Below are 11,935 nucleotides of genomic sequence, written 5' to 3' on the forward strand. Positions count from 1 at the left end.
CAATGATCAGATAATCAAATCCCACCTCTTGCTCTTTCACAGATCTCGTGTATCTTGCTCTCTGTCCTCTAAATATTGCCCAAGCTCCTACAGTGTGTGCAAAAGATCTGAAATTTAGAAGAAATTTCAATTTACGGTTTAGAATCACTTGCTCAACACTGTCCTGATCATTATACTGCTTTTGTAGACTGCAGTCTCTGGAACTGACATGGAAAAGGCTTTCTGTATGTTTAAGAAACATACTTCAGTACATGTGAGTCCTTTGACTTTCATGGTCAAGAAACAAACCACAGACACTGCGTAAATGACTGTTTAGACACACACTTGGTGGTTATTCTCATGCACTGTTTTGCCCTTTAAGAAGTGGGTAACACTTTCATTTTATCTTGGCTTTGCAGAAGTTGATACCAAACCTGTATGGCTATAGGAAAATCTAATTGCCATCTAATTAAATTTACTCCAAATTAAATTCAAAGCTATTAGACTTCCTTTCCTTCTTAACTTTGGCAAAAGTCAAATGAAAATCTGGCCAGGGGGAGGTGCTTATATGTTATAGGATCTTAACTGAGTCTTTTATAAGCTCCCCTTCAACGATGTCATTTGAATAAACATGCTTGAAGGTTCAGGGAAGGTTGGGGGGCGGGGAAGGAGGGAGGAAGACTCTTTTTATAAAATCCAGATAGAAGCCGATTTACCCACTGGAGTGGACTGGGTGAAGCACTTCCTCAGCAACAAGTGCCCACTGTCCACAGTTGAGCAAAGACAAAATGTGTCAGCATCCAGCACTTACTTTGAAATAGGTCACAAACTCATAAAAATCTGATTTATAAGCAGTCTACAGAAAGGAGCACCTGTTAGAAACTGCCTAAGGAAGGAACCCTCCTCTGTCACTGTGGAGGATGGCTCCTCTCTTCCTCTCTGAGACTCCTGACACAGGAAGAGATAAAAAGGACTCCTTGATCTGCTTGCTCTGAATTGTTAGAATGAAAAAGGAACTGTGTGTTGAGGCTTTGGAAAACATCAAGAGGAGTTTGCACTTTAAGAACTGATTTGGTCACTACAGTGGTCAGGATAGAAGCAAGCATGAAATTGGCAAGATAAAGTAGAAGAGAGGCTGGAAGAACGGTTTTACAGAGAGTCATAGACACTTTCACACTGCCTAAAACCTGTTCCCCTGCCACAGTGGCCATCTCCACTGTACAGGGAAATCATTTAAGGTTCTTCAGATATCTTCAAAGAACTTTGGATCAGGTCTTGTGGTTTTGCCTTCAGACTAGATTATTTTAATAAAATGCATTAACAAACATTTTCCAACAAGCATGGGTATGGATGAAGTCAGGACAGCTTTGGGCTCTTCAGAACACAGATGATTGTTACCCAAGGTCCTCCCCAGCTTGGTTTCTGGTGCTTCAAAAAAAGCTTTTTGAATGCTCTTGAAAGAATCTGCAAGTTGGCTCATGAAATAAAGGAGAATCAAATTCCACAATTAACTAGGCAGTCATCTAGCACATGCAGCTCTCCATACTTGCCAAGCACTACCAATACTCTAAAAAAGAACCCTCTTAATAAGAAATGTTGTTATATGGATTAGGCTAAGCTGGGGTTGCCTAGCTCCAAAGAAACCAAATATGGTGACTGTGACACAGCACTCTACCTTCCACATGAGATCACCAGATATCTTTGATAGTGAGGTATGAGAATGGGATTATATATTCAGCATGCAAAATACAGAATCACTTTCTACATCTAGGGTTGCATCAAGTTAAATGGCAAGAATGCGATCAAATAGTTTCCCTCTTTAAAATAAAAATAAAACAAGCAAAAAAAAAAAATCCCCCTCTTATTGTCACATTCCTGTAGTCATCAGACAAACACTGTCTGATGATGACAAACACTGCAGTCCTATATGGTATTTGATGAGTGCTGAATGCAGTCTGGTACAAAGCAGGAATTGTGTCTAACAGAAAATGCAACGTCATTTCCTCAGGCCTGACTTTATTCTAGGAAAATTATCTTGCTCCCTGGCCAAGAGATGCGTAGATCCTCTGAGTTACTGGTGGAAGGAGCTTCTTTCAGCTGCTTGTAAAAGGAGGCAAGTGGGACCAGTTCAGCTAAGATAAAGCTCGCGTCTGGGGATTCTTCATCTAGTTCCTGCTCCACGCTGGTGAGGCCTCACCTCATGTACTGGGTAAAGTTTCATGTGTCACAACATAAGAGGAACATAAAACTATTAGAGACGCATCCAAAGGAGGGCTACAAAGATGAAGGGTCTGGAGGGGAAAATACATGAGGAGTGGCTGAGGTCCCTTGGTTTGTTCAGCCCAGAGCAGGCTGAGGGGAGGCCTCATGGCGGCCTGCAGCTCCCTCACGAGGGGAGCGGAGGGGCAGGCGCTGAGCTCTGCTCTCTGGGGACAGCGACAGGACCCGAGGGAACGGCATGGAGCTGGGACAGGGGAGGGTCAGGCTGGGGGCTAGGGAAAGGTGCTGCATCCAGAGGGTGGTCAGGCACTAGGACAGGCTGCCCACGGCAGTGGTCTCGGCACCGAGCCTGACAGAGTTCAAGAACCGTTTGGACAATGCTCTCGGACACATGGACTGATTTTGGGGTGGTCCTCTGGGGACCCAGGAGTTTGTGATCCGTGTGGGTCCCTTCCAACTCAGGATATTCTGTGATTCTAGCTTTGTTTTATTATATATATGTTTTCCACTGTTTTTTTGTTTGTTTGTTTGTTTTTGAATAGAAACATAAGACAGGGATTGCCAGATTTTGCATCTTTGGTTAAAATTGAACTAAGTCCTGAAGATAGTTCATAGAGACTATCATAAAAGCAATACAGCAACACGATAAATTACAAATGTATTTTATCAGCAGCAATAGTACTCTGTTGCTAATTCACAGAACAATCTCTAGCAGCCTGAAAGATATAAATTTAGATTATGATATCAGAGATTGTCAGTAAGGAATATTAGTAAGAATAGCCTGCATTTAAATAGACCATTTGAAACCACTGGAGGAAAATGTTCAAGATATATTTTAACTACTTGCCATTTCAGAAGGATCAAGATGGATTTACTTTGTGAAAATTTGTAATTGAAATTATCAAAATATGTCTATTGTAAAGAGTGGCATCTCCTGTAAATAGTTCATTAAAGAAGGAAAAATTGTCTAAGCAGAGATGAAAATGGAAGGAATATCTTCCACCACATTTCTCCTTGTTTGAAATGATGTTTTCTCTGAAAAAAAATAAAATAAATTCCTTACAGAAAAATTGCATAAGTATGTAGTCCATTTAAATGTTTATTTACAAGGGTGAATGAAGTGCACAAGGTCTTCTAAGGGCTTGGAGGGAAGGACTATTATTTTTGTTAGATTAATTTTCAATACTCATCTTCCAATAAATCTAGTGTCAGCATCTAGTTAACTGAGCTGACACTGTGTAGATGCTGTACAATGTTTATATTACATGTGGTACATATTTCCCTGTTGCTTTTGCAAATGAACATTTGTAACTCTAAAAGTCGCACACTGTAAGTGAAGAACAGATGTCACAGACTTGAATCCCTATCACTGAACACTAAGGTATGAGAGAATGCGAGGAATTAACCAAATATAGTAAACAATTTCACATAATTGCATATTGAATTTTATCTCACATATTTGTAGAATACCAAACACGTATGTAACACATTCATTTTATGCTTAAAACACAAGTATTTTTTGCATATTGGGTATCTTCTTTTAATCAACAAACTATTTTAGTGTTGAGACAAAGTTGTCTGTTTTCACTTGTACACACTTCAATGAACACAGCTGTCTAAAAGCCTTTTCTATGTAGACTTTCCTACAACATTTCTACTGTGTTATAGAATCATAGACTCATCCAGGTTGGAAAAGACCTTCAAAATCACCACATCCAATCATCAACCTGACCTACCAATTCCTATTGCTAAATCATGTCCTTTAGTGCCATGTCTACATGCCTCTCAAATACCTCCAGGGATGGGGACTCCACCACTTCCCTGGGCAGCCCATCCCAATGCCTGAACACCCTCTCCATGAAGGTGTTGCATGGTATATCAGTTCTTTATGAGGACTTTTGCTTACTGCAGTGTGAATAAATGTGCATGCATCCGCATGTGGATTAAAAAGCTAGACTACGCATGGAATGTAAAAGATGCACTCACCACGGAACAAACACAGGTGTGGTACCACAAAGCTACAAACCCAAACACCTCAGAGGACTGTGTAGAGGAAGGGACTTTCAAATAAGTTTAGTATCAGTGGGTCATATTTTATTCTTTTGTAGCTTTCACTGAGTTTGTCCAATGACATTGTGTGGTGGGTGCTCTTGTAAAAAAAAAAAAAAAAAGCTAGAAAAATACAGGTATTAGTTCATGTTTTAAGAGAAGTGCAGATTATATAAGTGCTTTCAAAATACTTGAGTGATGAGCTGGAATTATTGCAGTTTTAATGGTCATTTTTACCTAGTTAAGACAGTGGACCAATACTGAACGTCTATTAAATGACTGTTATTCAGACAAAATAAGGCAGCAGGCTTTTTATTAGTCAGTAGTCATAGCAAAGGCAGGTTATTTACAAAGTTGTGGAAAATGTTTTAAAAGTTGTTGCATATAAACAAAATGATTGTTAGAAAGTCTCAGTTCTTCCTGTACCATAATTTTGCAGCCTCAGAATCAAGGATCATGCTGCAAAGTCCAACATTGCCTCCATTATTCAAATGTAGCACTTGTGTAAATACGAGCAGTAGGCTATGCATCGTTTCTAGTCTCCTTCCTCTTTTTAGGACAGCACCCCAAGTGTCCTGTCAGTACGTACAACCCATAGAGACGACCAAATGTTTGCTGCTACAACACACCCATGGAGCTGGTAACGGGCAATCCCACTTTATCCCACACACCACCAGCCAAAATAGCCAGTAGTGCTGCCAGACTCAAAATACCTCACTGTGTCCTTTTGATAATACCAAAGGACAGGAGGCCCACAGATTCAGATCCATCACTCTTCTGAAACAGATGCAACTTGATGGGAAAAGTATCATAAAACAAGTGAAGAGCCAGTTGTATCATAAAACTTGATTTGAGGCAGTTGAGCCAGCTGTATCATAAAACAACCAAAGAGCCGACTGGCACGTATTCCACTGCTTTTTCACCATTGACGTGAGCTTTACTCAGTACCTGTATAGCTACTGATATGCAGGTTTGGTAGCAAGTTATTTCATAAAGCACGTTACACGTTCTAAATACAGACATTTGTGCTGAGCTGTAGCACTGCAAAGCTATCTGAATGCAGAGCCCGCAGCATGACAGGTATGACTGAGGCTCTCAAGTGCAAGTTATTCTTATAAAGCCCAATGCAAAGTTCAACAACTGAGCTTTTGATCCACAACATTTGGTCTGTGACTCACGCAGGAATTTGACACGTTCCGACTTTGCTGTAAGTATCTTGATAGAGGCTTCCTATGTGGTTAATAAAAAATTAATAGAATAACATCTTGCACTCAGATCAGTCCGTGGCTCACTGATGCCTACCAGCACAGCGTCAGAGCCCCTGCTTCCCAACAGCACATCTGTGGCCAGCATCTGAATTGTGTGTCTACTGGGGAGGCTTTGTGGGCATGACTGGACAATGACCTGGCAATATACAATACAGAAGCCGCTGTTGACTGGCATATATTTTTGCTACAGTCACATAAATAAAGTTTTAAATCATCAACAGCGTGCACATTTCTAGTTGGAGATTATATTTCAAATCATTCAAACAATTGCATGAATGCCGTGACAGACATGTAGCAGCTATAAATCAGCAGATCTCTGCAGCTTTCAGTACAGGTCTGGTGACCTAGAAGAACTGAGAATCTGACCTGAAACATTTAATAGGTAAAAATAATTGTTACAGATAAGAGCCTACTTCTAAAATATTAAGAGAAATATTTATATCACCGTCTCCAAAAATGTATTAGCTGATTAATACTACCCAAAGACATAATCCTTGTCCTAAACAGGTAACAACCTCATCTGAAGATAAAGGAAAGTAGGGAAAAATACGATACCAGAGAAGTTTAATACAATACTATCTTCAAATTCTGCAGTGTTTTCAATATTAATGATTATTTATCTCACAAACAGAAGTTTGAAGAGGATGGGAAAAACACATTTGTTCTGGACCAAATTTAATTTGTAGTTAAAATCAAAAAGCCCCAAGCCACTGTCAAAGCAAAACTGCCACCCAAAGCCATCCCCAGCTGAGAAAACAATCTGTGATTGTATTTAAAATACCTAGCGGTGGCCTGTCCAGATTTTGTACCAAAAAAAAAAAGTCCCCCCTGACAAAGAGGAAATAAAAAACAAGCTAAAAGAATCTTTGGCACAGGAAACAATTATGTAGCAATAATGAGGTGGCAGTAATGAGGTTGTTTTTTGATCCCAAGCTAATTCAAACAGTTAGAAGATGTACCAATACAAACCAATGTACCAAATAAGTCCCACTCCCCTTTTAACTTTGAGGAAAAAAAAAAAAAAAAAGGAGAATGGGAGAGTGAGATTTTACAGAATCAAGTCCTATGAATTAATTTAGGAAATCTGCATTAAAATTGTAAAAATTTGGAGATAATGTAGAGGGAGCCACAGGATGATTTGTAAGCACTTTCAATTCTACATTTACTTCCATTGTATTGAAATCACTCTTATTTAGTCCGAAGCTCCATTCAACAAACAATTTGTGCCTGAAACAACAAAAAGTAGCTTGGCCAAGTTTCCTAACAGATCCATGGATAAGACCACAAAGCACTAGTCTACAGGGAAAAGCAGTCGACTTGGCAAGTCTGCATGTGGCATGCTGACCTTTTTTTCAGAAAAGGTCACCACAGAGTCAGGTTCCTGAACTTCCCAGGGATTCTGCAGCTCTAAAGCTAGGGGTGTTTCAGACTATAGCATCATGACAGCCTGAAGCAAAATGAATAAAATGAATTTTTTTAGTTCACACAAAACCTTTTCAGGAGTCTAGGAGCAATCAGGAGTGGTATCACTCCAGTTCCTGGTGGTCAGTAACTGTGAGCATTGCTGAAAGCCTCAGCAATGCACATAAAAGCAGCTTCACTTGGGTGAAAAGCTGCACATTTTAGGGTTTATGGGAGGAGGTCTGACTGTCCGTTGTCTGCTCTGAGCATAACGAAGAGTATGCGGCTTACAGAGCTATCAAGCAGCACTCTTTGCCACAATCAATGCACTTGGAAAGAAAAAAAAACAGTCTGTGATTTTTTTAACAAGTATTTTTAGTGGAATAAAAGCACACTATACACCTCCAACTGCGGGAAGCAAGTTCTAAGCCATGACAGGTTATAATAAATTGATTTGCTAAACATGCAAATAGAAACCCTTGAGTTCCACAGCACTTTAAGCAATGGAATGACAGACTGAAACAGGTTTAACCCTGATACTAGGGTAAATCTTAAATTATGTGTGCAAAGTCTTTCGGTTTTTCAGGGTGTGGCTCACATGCAGAATGGTCAAACCAGTTTTTAAAGAGGAAAAACTCAGAGCAATGATTTTAAAGAATCACAGAATAACTCAGATACAGAGCTGTAGATGATATAAATCATATTAGTATTATTAATTTCAAAGGAGCTATACCTGCTACACTGTTGAACTTTCAGATGATTCTTTCAGATGAAAGTATGTTAAATGTTGTAAAATGTGCCTTTATTTAATCAATTTTATATATTTTTAGATATAGCTCCCTGGTTTCATGTTTTTAGGTTACATCAGGAAAAAAAATATAAAGATTTAAATAAGGCAGAAGCAACTGCATGGAAGGACTCCCTCGCTGAAGTTAAGAAACCAAGAAAAAGTAAGAGGGTTGGTCAAGATGATCTCCACAGGTCCCTTCCAACGTGACCAATTCTGTGAGTCAGTGATAGATATTTATACATACGTTATATATCAGATGATATATGAGAATTTTATATTGTATATCATGTAAATAAAGGAAAATTAAAGAAAAAACTAACCTGATTATTTGCTTTAAATAGATGTCCAAACTAAAAAAAAAAAAAAAAAAGCATTAGCAAAGAAAAACAGTAAAAGATATCTAAGATAGATTTTAATGACACACTGCAATTCGATGTGTGCAACAGAGATGAGACACTTATGACTACTAGTACTGGAATAATCCTTATACAAACTAGATCACTCATGTGTGAAGCATCATATACATGTCATATACATGACACACCAGTTGCAATACAATATGGGTTCACTTGTTCTTATCATTTCACATGTAATCCCACCTCTCCAGCTAGTCTGAAGTCCATGAATGCTGCATAAGGGGAGCTAGAAATGCACCCCTAGCACCCAAAAATGCTTTTTTAAAAAAGAGGGAATGTGATTGCTTTTCAACCAAGTATTAACACCAGGCAGAACTTTCTGCTGCCGTACAGAAACTGAGTAATCGTGCCCTGTGCAGGTGGAGCGTGGGAGGTGAAATGCACAGGCAGTGAATGAGGTGGCAGGGCAAGACACACACCCACCCACACAGCAGCTGCACCAGGCAATAGCCCCAATATCGGAAGGAGACGAGCTTTCTTCAGAGGTGAGCTGATTCAGCTGCACAAAGGCTTTAGGAGGTTCTTGCTGACATTTTTGCTAATTATTTGCTGAATTACAGCTATCTCCTATCAAATAAGGGTAGCAGCTCAGCTGACTTCAGCTGGAACAGGAGTAGGCCCATAAGGACAGCCACCTGCTCTTTCAAATCAATGGCTAAACTTGTGTTGGCTTCAATCATCCTGGAACAAACAGACCTTTAAACCTGGAGCCCTCCCTTAAACAAAAAAACGGACTAAAATCAGCAGGTGTTTTGCTCAGAAAGGTTCCTGCATGAATTTCCAATTTCTAAAAACAACCCCATGACAGATAAAACTGCACTGGCAATCTTCTACTTGGTGTCTACACTGAGATGCATTCTTGTAAGAGGAAGAGACTTGAACATCTGTGATGACCTGAACCTTCATTCGTTATCCTCTTCCTGGTCAATATTAGGTAACGTGAATATGTAGATACGTACTTTAACTCACACGTGAAGCTAATTGTTCTCATGCTCTTAGTTTTTGGCATTCAGCCAACAGTCAGATACGCATGGTAACTATAAATCTAAGTTTTGTTTGTATTCCTTACAAAATTAATATTTGCATATCTGAAAGTGAAGAAATTAAATAGGTAGTGATTGATGTCCTAGAACCCATATCCAAAATGTCAACAGGAGAGTGAAAAATAAAGTAACTAGTGAAAGCAAACAAATAATAGGCCCTTCTGTTCTGCTTTTGTTAATTGAATGGTTAATGACCACACGAGACATGCAACCTTTTGGCCGGGGAAACGTATCGCAATAAAAATCAGGACACCCACTCAACAAACCAACCTTGAACAAACCCCCTACGTGGAGCATCAGGTTCTCTACCAATTTTGTTCAATAACACTGAAAACAAAAAAGATTTAAGGAAGATCTGCTAGCGAGGATTCCTGGGAAAGCTACATTACAGAAATATTTCAACTTTTGAAAAGTTATCGCATTAACACTGGTGAACCATTATAGATATTGATGGATGACTCGGGAAGAAGGAATTATATGCATTGCTCACCAGAACTGATGATGGAGATCAGCCTATGGTTCCAAGAATGTTAATGTGAGAGCCCTCTTCTCTTTTGTTTCCCTAAAAGATTTCACTCTCTTGTTTCTCCAGTGCATTTTATTTTCCTTTTGTTAAGTGCTGTACAAGAGAACTCTCACCAGTTCATTCCTTGCTGCCGATGAAACGCAACCCAAGGTCCCCCAGTGTGGTTCGTACCTTTGCTTATCACTGATGTGCATACACACGAGGTCACAGAAGCCACAGTCAAATCACTCAACCAAGCTGATAGGTTTGGCTGATTATTACAGGTGCAATGAAGCTGGTGGCTGGAAGAGGCTGACATTTCAGGATTGGTCAGCTCAGATGCAAGCAACAACCTTTTATGTACTGTGGGATCAATACGTGCCTTTAATGCTGGTTTGACTTTTTAAGCAATACTTTCTTCATGGTGATACACAGCTGTTTTGGTTAATACCCTTTAACGTTTTACAAACACCACAAGACACACAGCGTTTAAACAACACTATATAAGCTGCAACACCTGAGTCTATCTTATACTGGGAAATGAGTTAGAGCTGCTTACAACACATGCATGACTGTAAATATAATGGAAAACCCTACAAGTGCTTGTGGCCACAGATTCTTTATGAAGGTCTTTCTGGTTTCTTTCTTTTACATCGAAAATTTTTACATCTTATCCTAGAAGGATATGTGGGATGTTGGATAAAATGATCTTTTTATCAACTATTATTTGGTTGTTTCACAATATTATAAATATTTTATTTATTGCTGAATTTATATTATATTCTAAGCAATTCTGTTTTCCTTCAAATCTTAGTATACTGTCAGCCATATTAGCTGATATTGGAAAATCGAATCTTCATCATATTTCTTTCTTGTGCTCATTTTTTCATACTTAGAGATAAGTCAGGGCCAGTTCTAAATTACATTTGGGGAAACTTATATAGAACCAATGGTATTGTTTCAGAGGTACTGATATAACTGAACCAGAATCTAAGCTGAAGTTCTTATTTACACCAACACTTTATATATTTTTAATGCTCATGGTCTAATTCATAAATCAGCTTCAGAGTGATGTTTTCCTTTTTTTCCTTTATGAAGATACAAGAATGTCACATTTGATGGGGGGATTAAAAGAGAACTCCAAGATGAATTATTCAGGAGAGCAAGCAATATTCTTGAAAGAAAATGATAGCTTCTAGAAATATTGTGCAGTATGTACAGAGCCCAAGTAAATACAGTAAAGCAAGAAAATAAAAATGAAATAAATAACTGGTTTTGAAACAAAAAGATTGTTTCTGGTACCTCAATCATTGGCCCACATTTATTCAAGTGAAACATTAACCTGGAAATGTAGGGTGAATTGCTGATCCTGTTGGTCACTGGCAAAACACTCACTGACTTGAGGGGGAACAAGATTTCACCCCAGCAGTGTGAAGTATTTACAGTTCGTTCTAATCTATTTTAGGAATCAAACTTAAATATGTTGTTTTCCTTCTCTTTGCTCCTTTTTCCTTCTCTTTGCTACCTTTTTAAAAAAAAGGTAGACTGGAAGATGATCTGGCTAAAAAGGCAAAAATTGTTTTTGGCTTTATATTTGTTCCTCTATTTTCATAGCAGAAGAATTTATAGATTATGGTAATTGAAAAAGTAAGGGAAAAAAGTCAGACATTGTACAAAGTATATCAGGCTAAGGTCCTTGTAAAATGAAAAGCCCTTCTAAATTCAACAGAAGAAATAATTCTGCAACAGCTGAATGAGAAAAGAATGCATTGAGAAGGACAGATTTCAGAAAAGGTGGCTGTTCTCAAGAAGCTCTCAGAGTACTGCAAACTAAAAAGGTGGGTCTCCATTTGCCATGGAGAAGGTGAAAAGCAGGGTAAATGACTCTGCTAGGCACTTTGCTGCTGTGCCTGATCAGCAACTTGTACCTAATCTAGGCAGTCATCATTTGTAAAATAATAATTTAGGCTGACAAAACTGCATATTAATATGAGTAATGTACTGTACCTAGGGATCCATGCCAGCTGTCTCATTTTTCAGGAGGATGTAAAACTGAGATATCCTCAGTCTTCCAAGTCCGTGGTTGGGGGAGAGGTTGAAGGAGCAGAAGAAAATTCACACTGCTATCGCTCCCGGCATTCCAGTTCTGTATTGGAAAAGCATAAATACCTCAGTACCTTTCAAGAATAAATCACAGATTTCAGAGACTGACATTCAGAACTTCCCCCCTACCTTCTATATTAGGATTAGTAAGCATACTAAGC

The 11,935-nt window shown here is 38.8% G+C and overlaps 1 long non-coding RNA gene across 1 annotated transcript; it reads right to left on the bottom strand.

Moving 5' to 3' along the window:
• Positions 1–4,544: 4,544 nt before the first annotated feature.
• Positions 4,545–10,038, bottom strand: LOC137851716 (uncharacterized). The gene is made up of 2 exons (XR_011093390.1): positions 9,657–10,038; positions 4,545–5,652 (listed from the first exon to the last, which is right to left on the bottom strand). It is a non-coding gene; the product is annotated as an uncharacterized lncRNA (long non-coding RNA).
• Between the last annotated feature and the right edge of the window lie 1,897 nt (positions 10,039–11,935).

The sequence above is a fragment of the Anas acuta genome, chromosome 2, assembly GCF_963932015.1.
Source record: "Anas acuta chromosome 2, bAnaAcu1.1, whole genome shotgun sequence".
NCBI lineage: Eukaryota > Metazoa > Chordata > Aves > Anseriformes > Anatidae > Anas > Anas acuta.